Source organism: Anser anser (genome assembly GCF_964211835.1).
Source record: "Anser anser genome assembly, chromosome: 1".
Lineage (NCBI taxonomy): Eukaryota > Metazoa > Chordata > Aves > Anseriformes > Anatidae > Anser > Anser anser.
In genome coordinates this window covers 152,764,937-152,775,367 of record NC_139720.1, presented here as the reverse complement: position 1 = coordinate 152,775,367, position 10,431 = coordinate 152,764,937, and the positions used below count along the sequence as shown (strand labels likewise).

Genomic DNA, 10,431 nt, shown 5'->3' with positions numbered 1-10,431 from the left:
AGGCCACAATCCTGGAAGAATCTTTAAAAATAAATTCAGCCTTCTACTTTGCATCATCAAACGTGCAACATACAGAAGACTTCTTTCTGTCATAGGTGTGAGAGGTGTAGGTGGCCTTAGAATTTCTACACATAGGTGGACATGGTAAGACTGATTCAGCAGACCATTATAGTCAGCTTTTAACTGGAGTGGAGTTTTATTTTTCATTTATCTTTTGTATGTAGCAGAAATGTAGTTCTGTTTCTTAACTTTCTGAGAAAACTGAAGAAAATGAATTCACAAAAACTTAGTTTAAATTTTTTTAAACTAAAAATTTATTTAAATTTTTATTTCTGCTGATATATTTTGCAGCATGGCAAAACCATTCCATGGCTCCAAACCATTACTTCTTACAAAGCACTTCAATAAGAATTAATCAAAAACAAAAATAATAGTGTTCAGTGCTATTTTACCTCCTCAAAATGAAAATAAAAGAAAGAAAACCTAAAGCCATTCAAATACACATTTAAGGAATGTAAAGACACTAAGCTCCTCAGACTTGCATTCTTTTTAACATATGGGTCCAGTAAGATATACTTGCAAAATTGTTGTATTATTTAAAATTTTTCACTGTTTTAGGGTTTCTATTAAGTTATATCTCTTTGTTGAAGACTTTTCAAAGGCACTTCTGAGTACAGTTCTTTGGTATATGGTGTGAAAAATACAATTAAAGTAAAACTGCATAACAGGTTAAAACTAAATAAAGTCATCAATAACAACAACAATTAAAATGTTCCCCCCTCCCTTTTTTTTTTTTTTATTGCACTGATTGTACAATATGCTGCATAAGAAATAGGCACATATTTTCTTAAATATGTGAAACTTACTGGGATTACAATATATGTATATACATTCATTTAAACAGAGACTTGCTAGCTGATTTATCAATTCAAAAAGTACAGTAAACACCATTGGAGGACTGACAAGTTATTTAAAGGGAGATTAATTAGTCAGCATTGCAAAGATAGGTCCTGGATTAGGTACAGCACTAGAATGGTAGAGCTGATAGAGACCACAAAACAAAGCAGAAAACAGCCTAAAGAAGAAGAATGGTGTCTGGGAAAAGTAAAAGGTAAATATAAGGAGAGAAATCGAGACATGTAAAGAAAATCCAAGTTATTTCTGAAAGTTCTCTCAACTGACAATAACGTTTGTATGAATTCATCATTTATATATACGTTCTTAAATGAAAATATATTCTTGTTGAAGAGAAATGTCTAAGCAAATAATAGATATCCACGCTGGTTGCCTCTGTTGGGCTTTGATCGGTAAGGTGGACAGTCAATGTTCTAAGGTTCTATATAATCATATCATTTCTCTGGTTCTCTTCAAACAGTTCACATTTCACAGTGAAATGTTTTCTGATGTTGACTTCCTAAGTTTACAAAGACTTCTATGAAACTTACAGTTTTCACCAGTAAAACCGTATGTAGGTTTGGTTTAGTAACAGTGGGGTTCACAGCAAACTTTTCTATTCACAGCACAGGCTTTCGATCACAGTTCACACGCACAGATTATTTTTTTTTCTGTTTTTCTTTTGTTTTCTGTTTAACTTCTATATCATTCATATAGATTTGTAGCATGTGTCTGTGTCATCTTTCATGCGTTTAGATGTACCGCTACTGGTTCTTTTCTTTGACTTTTAGTAAGTTTTAACTGTTTTAATGGTTTAAGGTTAAATAGCTATGTTAAGACCTAATGGACTCAGATACCAGAACACTTTAATCACAGATATACACAGTTTCACAAATTACACAATTTCCTTATTATGAAAGAGAGGTGATACAATCCAGGAGAAGAGTTGGGCTGATAAGTTCAGTGGTTCCAGACACGGTGCAGTGTGATAACCTTGGTATGATAGCCCTGAGCCATCTCTAAATGGGCTACTCTATTTTCATGGCAGAAAGCAATGTAACTCAGGTTACTGTTCTGCTAACTCGGGTCCCAGTTCAGGACTTGAGCTCTTCATGATTTCTTCTTTATTTCTTCATTATTATTATTATTATTGTTGTTGTTGTTGTTGTCGTCGTCTTTGGCTAAACAGTTGCAAATATCGTGACAGTTAGAAAGCCTGGCACTTCAACATGGAAATTGAATTGCAGGGTTGCAAGAGAAGGCATTTATGTTGGTGTGATTGCTGTAAAGATAATAGTTCATGGAAAAATGAAAACTGTTTATGGAAAATGGATTTATGAGGTATATAACGAGGAAAACAGCTGTCTCCTGGAGGAAATAAAGAAAGAAAAAGTGGTAGTGAACCAACACCTACAAATTCTATAATTATGTAGCAAGCAATGACAGGAATCTAGCTGAGGAATCATAAGCCTGAGGAGTCATAAGCCTGGCTAGATTTGCTTTGTAATAGCCCATTGGCATTACTTTTATTTGTCACTTGTTTACATTACGTTTCAAATTAAGATGAAAAAATGTCTTGGTTGCTATAATATTTTTCTTGAGTAGTCATTCAGAAAAGACACAAATACTTGAGGAAATATATTCATAGGATTTTTGAAAAACACCCTTTCTAATAGGCAGTCCCTACATTCATCACCAGAAAATCCAGGGAAAGACTATGCAAAGGGGAAAGACTATCTAGATTTTAGAAAACTTCTTTCATCCCTGCACTGCACATTATTGTGTGTCATAGACAGGTTCTTAAACTTGGTTAGTGATAGAAACCTGTTTCGTTTCTCAGATATTGAACTGAAAATTGATGTCCCGTCCTCCTGCCCCCCCCCCAAAAAAAAAAAAAAACAAAAAAAACTTTTCACACAGGACAAATACATAGTCAGACCTATGAGATTACATAGTTCTGCTGTAAACAGTAGACTGTAGTGGCATATGACATTGCAAACTATTCTTTTGGATAAGAGAGGGGTGTTTCCAATGTATCATATCCATGTAACCAATTAACCAGATGCTATTTCAACAGATGTGTGTCAGCAATGGACAGAATAGGACAATAGTAAGAGCTTGATAACCATTTCTCATGAAAAAATATGTTTACGAACACAGGAGATTTCAAAGAAAGATGTGTAACAATAATTGTTACATAATTGTTACCTAATGTTACAATAAATGCATATAATTGAAGTGTACAAGTACAATGATCATTAAGAGAGGGGAAAAATACAAGCCAGATGTTTTACATCTTAGTTTTATTCCATCTTGATTTCATCCTATCTTTTAAACAATATATTTGGGTAATTTCAATCATATCAGGAAAAAATATATAATTTACAAGATAACTTTGAATTACCTTAAGATAGAAAGTGTATTTTCTTTCTTAATTTACATGAAGACATGGATGTTGTGTTAGTGAAACTAATGTAAATGTTGTTCATATAAAACTAAACTATGTTTTCTACTGGGGAATTTGATTACAAAAATGTGTGAGTGATACTCTCTGGAGGAATGGATTCATCTTGTTCTTAATGCAGAATTAGCAGCATCTTTTCTACCTTTGCATGCTACAGCAGGCACTTTACCTATGTCGGAATGTCCTGCTCTTGATTACATGTTATGCAACTCCACTGATTTGTCAGACATGAAAAATCACTCCACACCTAGTTAAAAAGAAAACTTCAAATTGGCACGTCCATGTCTTGAACCTCACCAAGCATCAGTCATTTGACAGAATCAGATTGTTAAACCACACAGAACTTTCTCCCAAAGTCAAATCTACTAAGCTGCTAGTGTACCCTATTACATAAGTCAGAAGTTACCTGCAAGGCAAAAAACCACTCATTTATTTAACACTGAGCCAATACAACTGTCATTAACAACCTTTCTTTCTTTTTTTTTTTTCCTTTTTTTTTTCTTCCCACCATTTTTCCTCTATTTGTAGGCTCTCTGCTAAAAAATTTTCCTTCTTACCAAAGAATATATATGCAAAAGAAAAAAATAAATATTGAATGCTAGGATATCAAATATTCAACACACCAGAAGGGCATTAAAATCTAAACTGCATATACATATAAGTTCAGAAGAAATTGTCATCCAGGGACTGGTGAAAAGGAAGAGAAGGTATGGATCTTGCTTGCAAAGAAGTGAAATAACCCAGACAGCCATGACTAATGTTGAGATAAAACAGTCATTCAATTAAAAGATTTAAGGAAGGAAAACTCCTTCATATCCTGTACCTGGTCCAAATATTTTCTCTGTCTTTCATGCTCCCCTTGAGATTTCCCTTGTCTAGGAGCCGCTCCAAAGTGGTCTACCCCATGTTAAAAAACATGGTATTCCCAAAGCAGCAGAAAGACTCTTTCTACATTACTAGCATGGTTAATAAGCAATGTAACCCAGCAACCGAAGAGAGAAATTGTACTGGAGATCATAGCAATGAGGATTCACCTACCTTCAGACCTTGACTATTTACACATTGGAAGAAAACAAACAAAAACTTGTATAGCACAGCAGAATTCAATGTTTTGGGCATATAAGTAAATTAGATATTGCTTCATTTTGCATACTCTGTATAGTTTCAAACAGTCAGAGCACTGCCTCTTAGCTCCTCTTTCAAACATCAAGTTCATTTGTTTTAATACAACTGTAGGTTAAAATTTAACAGTTAATATTTCTACTTGTTCCTACTAGTGGAAAACCAAACCAAAAAGCAAGCAAGCAAGCAACCAACCAACCAAAAACAAACAAACAAACAAACAAAAAAAAACAGAAGTGCAAGGAAAACATATAAAATGCTATGTTATCAAATATCTTTTTATTTTTATAAACCATGTTAAATATCTTAAATATTTAAATACTATTAGTGTGAATATGTAAAAACAAAGTAAAAGTACAGTCATGAAATAACAAAGGAGCCAGATGTCATACTGTAGGTATCACATTCTTCAAGTGGTGTTCTGCAGCTACTTGTATAAGTCTTAATCTGTCTGGGGAGATAATATAAATAGAAACCAAGCCCTCAGCCCATCTGTTGATGACTGATGTTTTGGCATTTACCAGTAGATGGCTGCAATTTCTAGTTGCTGAGATGTCTTACTCAGAAATATTCTGTTTGAGACAACTGCTGGAATTGAACCAACCACTATCTACGTCTTGAAGGCTGATGCTGTTGGGCTTGTCCTGGCTATTCAACAGGAATATAAGTACCTGAAAAAATAGATTTATAGACTACATCCATGTTGTTTACTACTTGTAGGATTCAGTAGATATTTATATCCTCTGGCTCTCAAAGGCCCCTCTTATTCCCCTCTTATGTTTGTCATAAATTCCTCTAGATATACACAGAACTAAAAAATCTATGTGATACTCTCAAACTCAAGCAATCCACTATGCAGCCTCCTTTTTTTCTGAAAAAAAAAAAAAAAAAAGAAAAAAAAGTAGTGTGTTGAAATTGATATTGGAGAGGAAACAATATATTAACAATATATTAAATTATTTTGTTTTATCATAACATAACATTTTAAAATAGTAATATAACTATTAAAATAAAATAACAACAATGATAACAATAACAATAACAATAATAATAATAAGCACTCTCTTCTGCTAATGTGCTTTATATCCAGTCTTTGAAGCAGCTTTTATTTTAAAGCATTTATTTTTATCAATGTTCTCTTCAAAAAGGGGTCAGAAAGCAATATAAAGCAAAAAGCTACATTGTATCTACAAAACATAGAAAATTTCAAAAACTGTGCTTGCCAAGCATGATCACCTTCTCCCACCTCATATAATTATTGCAAATGTGCCTTACAGCTCTTTTCCTAGTCTTCTGTTTTTCATGTATGCTCTATGTCATTCCCTCTCTACCAGAGGATTTAACTATAGTACATACACCTACTGAATAGAGAAGCTATGTATTAATACAGAAGTATAGAAAAAGAAATGATGAATGGTGACACAAAATAAGATGACTAATAGGGACACTTGTATCTGTAGATTAAAACTTCTATGTTATAAAAAGTATTTCTTCCATGCTTCAGGATAGCTAGACTCTAGATATTCTCTGACATAGCTATAAAAGTGGATTCAAAAAAAAAAAAAGTGTGTGTGTGTTTGTGTGTGTGTGTGCAAGTCTGTGTCTTAAAAAGGGATAGGTTTAGGGATAGAAACCTGCAATATGTCATATATTTATATATTTTTTTTTGAAAAAAAAAAAAAGATTTAATGTTGCTGACATGCTTTTCTTAGCTGAGAAAACATGAACTGAGAGAAATTTTGCTAAATGTACATCAGTTCTTAATAGTTTAATATAATTCAGAGTATTGATATTCATTTTTGAACTGTTGTAATATTGTCATAGATAGAAATGAGTAGCTGCAGTATACGCTGCTTTGTAAAAATGCAAAATGATGCAGTGCCATTGTCTATCATAAATGCAAAGTGATAACTGTTTCCAAATGAAAACTAAAGATAATCAAAACCACTCACCCCAGTAAACATAATTATTCAGTGATAGCTTTTGCTGAAGAAAGATTATAAGATATAAGAATAATATTCATTGTTTTATTTTATTTTATTTTGTTTTATTTTATTTTATTTTATTTATTTTATATTTTATTTATTTTTAATGATGAAAAATAGAAGAATGAGTCCTTTTGAAGTCCCTAGCAGGAGAAAAAAATCTCAAAAATAAAAGTAGAATTGGGAAAGTAATTTGCTCATGAATTGAATCTCAACACATTCGCTGTCCTGTCTTCTTTAGATGTAAAGGTCAAACTTTAAAAACTGGTGTTTCTTGTCACTAGTGTTAGGATTTACACTATCATTCTCAGATGAAAGCCTCAGTTAAAAAAAAAAAAAAAAGTAATTTATATATTGTATATTATATATACATTATATATTTACCCATTTTTGAAATCATGGAACTGTCTCTGAGAAGACTGGACTAAATTTTGCATTCATTTGTAGAGCACACAGTACAGTTGAGTTAGTAACTTTGACTATAACTGATGATGACATAATGTAAATAAATATCAGTGAAGTTTTTGATAAAATGTAAATTAATAAAACATAAATAAATAAATAAAAAACACCATATTTGATCTTAGAAGCTTGCCTTTCCTTGTGACTCGTTAAAGTCATTTTCTTCTCTGTCTTGTCTGTAATTCTACTGCTGAAATCATAGAAATATATCAGATCAGGACCTCTTTGATTTAAGGAAATGGAATTGTCTGTAGAAGGTTCTTTGTTAACGATTCAACACTTGGAATTAACTGAACCTTCACTTTTGAGTTCAGGAGTTAGAAGGCAGTACCTGATACACAAACACAAAATTAAAATACAACGATATTCTGTGAAAGCACAAACAACATCCACTCTCTTTTTTATGCAGGGCAACACTAGCAAACATAAAACGAGACAATATTGTCACCTTTCTAAAAAGAATATGAAGTACGAAATGAAGAAATATGAAAGAAGAACCCTCTAGTGCTCTTGATTTTTAATCAGAAGTTAATAATCTCTGAAACTAGATAAAGTTTTCATTAATCCTATGCATTTTTTTTTAAATGGAATTATTGAGCAAAAAAGATGATACATGTTCTAACTCATCCCCCACAATCCCACACATCACTTTTCAAAACATGCATATCAATTATTTTACTATGTGTGGAAAAAGTAGTCAGAAACAGTGTTAAATGAACTACATGAAGCCTTGAGACACAGTAGGTGGTTGAAGTGAGAATTAAAAATGTCATGTTCATGAAGCTCACATATTTTTAATTTTCCCCTTCAAAGTTAACAATGATGGAAAGATCATTCCAGCCTTATGATATAATTAATTGCTGCAATTTCAGACTTTTCAAAAGTGAACAAGACCTTCATATTATGTTAATGAAAAGGAGCCTGATGGAGATATACATATTCTGGGCAGTAAGTTGGCTGGGCTTATCAGGAGGGCTTTAAACCAGGTGAGGTGGGGGAAGGGGATGCACCTCTGAGTGAAGAAACCATACCGGAGAACAATATCACCCTAAATGATGGTAGCGAAATACTTGTGAACTGTCCCAGTACAATCAGGAAGGGTTCTAGAAACATGATACAACCAATTGCCCAGATGAAATGCCTCTACACCAATGCACACAGCATGGGAAACAAGCAAGAGGAATTGGAAACCATGGTGCAATTAGACAGATATGATCTGATTGCTATCTTTGAAAATGATGGGATCAATCACATAACTGGAATATTGGAATAGAGGGCTGCAAACTATACAGAAAGGATAGACAGGGAAGGAAAGGAGTGTTGCCCTCTACATTAGGGAAGGGCCTGACTTTGAAAAGTTGCTTCTAAGAAACAGCCATGGACAGGTTGAGTATGAGGGGCGTGGATTTCAAACTAAAAGAGGGGAGATTTAGATTAGAGGTTAGGAGAAAACTTTTCACTCAGAGGGTGGTGAGGCACTGGAAAAGGTTGCCCAGAGAGGCTGTGGATACCCCATCCCTGGAGGTGTTCAAGACCAGGTTAGATGAGGCCCTGAGCAACCTGACTGAGTGTGTGGCATCTCTGCCTATGGCTGGGGAGGTTGAACTAGATGATCTTTGAGTTCCCTTCTAACCCAGGCCATTCTGTGATTCTGTGATTCCATAATTATGATTCTATGATTTACTTTCATACTGGTTTGGTCAAAATTGTTAGTGATTATGGTGCAGGTTAACTCTACTTCTGATTTTTAAGAGAGACCAGATTTTGATTGTTGCTTACAAAGAACAACATCAACTATGAGACTATTTATTTTAGATAATTCTCACACTGTTCTTCTCCAACAGAACTGCTCCAATTTAAATGTTTCTAGTTTTTGTTTCTTTTCAATTTGCCTTCACATAAAAGTTCCTCTTCTACATAAGATGATCTATAATGTCTGTTCACCTAGTCACACTACTGAATATATATACATATATATATATTTATAACCACTGAAAGTCTTCAGCCACACCATAGCTTCTCTGAATTTTGTCACTAACCAGCTTGCTTTCTCAAGTTTTTTCCTGGAAAATATTGATCACAGAGGACTTGATACTCATGGTTTGAAAATAAAAACAACATTTTGGTAAGTTTTATTGTATCATTTGGTCAAAGTTATGATGTACTTTCCATTTCTTGATTGGATAAACATATTTATAAATAGAAACCTTCAAAGAAGTAAAAGAGGATCTTAAACTCTAAGACAGAAAAAGAGCAGTTTAAGGCTGGTAGAAGATTAGTGACTTCTGGAACATTTTAAGCATTTTTCTTTCTGAGCAACTCATGTCTTGGGTGAGGTGTTATTGTTAGAGAAAACAAGCTACTGTAAGATTTACTGGCTGGGTGCATGGTTAAAATTTTATTTTCTCTTGTCACAATCATACAAGGTAATTATGACGGCAATAGTGGCTTTGAAAAGGTGAGGTCAGATTCTCATCTGGCTCATGTATTGGCCTGTGTGCCAGGACTAAGCCAGAAGTTTGGGGAATGTCGTGTGAAGCAGTACCCCATTCCAAGTAAAATATACCAAGTGCACTGCATTTACTACTCTGTAACTTTCTGTCATCACTGCATCATTAACACAAAGTAACACTTGTTTATACTTGGTCCTGTTCTGAAGGCCTCAGTCATGTACTTGTCGGGTATATTTACTTGCATCCTTGCCAAGGTGTGCAGGAGATGTGGTATTATGAATTTTCTCCTTGCACACACTTTATAATCACAGCAATGATAGCTGACTCCAACTGTCTGTATGTCTGGTAGATAAATCTAGTGATTGCCATAATAATGACAAGCCAAGCTGAAAGGGCTAGACTTATCTGTTTCTCAAGATAATATTAGAATCCTGGTACCAACATTTTAAGTATGAAGTAGTATTCCTTTCTCTGGCTCTATTGGTGTTTAGTGTCTTGACAAAAATAAATAAATAAATAAATAAAATCCTGTATTAGAGGTGAGCATGTTTGTGTGAATTTGTATAAATGTGTAACAGAAGGGAGATGTAAGACAACACAACAGAAAACAGCAACAGTAGGCCCATCTCTGATTCAAGGAGGATCAGTTTTCCTCTCTGACGGCTACTGTGCAGGCACCCTATACTCCCTATTTCCCTGTGCTGTTCTGATGTTCACCTGTGGTTCATTTGCCTTCAGCACCTTGCATTTACTTTACCTCTATGCTTTATGTCTATCTTGCAGTGTAAGTAAACACCACCAAACTCATATTTTTCCTGTGGTATTTCTGAAAATCAATACAGAACATTTGGCTAAACAAGGCTGTGATGATGTTACTAGTAGGTGCTTACAAGGTCTAGCCTGCTTTGCAATAACTGACCAGGGGACCTCTCACCTAAGATTAATACACATTTATTTGAAACACAAATCTGTCTTGCAGACACATCAGGCACGGCTTTACACTTCTGATATCTCAGCATTTCAAAGAACCCCACTATCTGCTCTAAGTTAT

The 10,431-nt window shown here is 34.0% G+C and overlaps 1 long non-coding RNA gene across 1 annotated transcript; it reads right to left on the bottom strand.

Moving 5' to 3' along the window:
- Nucleotides 1–296: 296 nt before the first annotated feature.
- Nucleotides 297–4,317, bottom strand: LOC310881005. The gene is made up of 2 exons (XR_014572046.1): nucleotides 4,182–4,317; nucleotides 297–2,262 (listed from the first exon to the last, which is right to left on the bottom strand). It is a non-coding gene; the product is annotated as an uncharacterized lncRNA (long non-coding RNA).
- Between the last annotated feature and the right edge of the window lie 6,114 nt (nucleotides 4,318–10,431).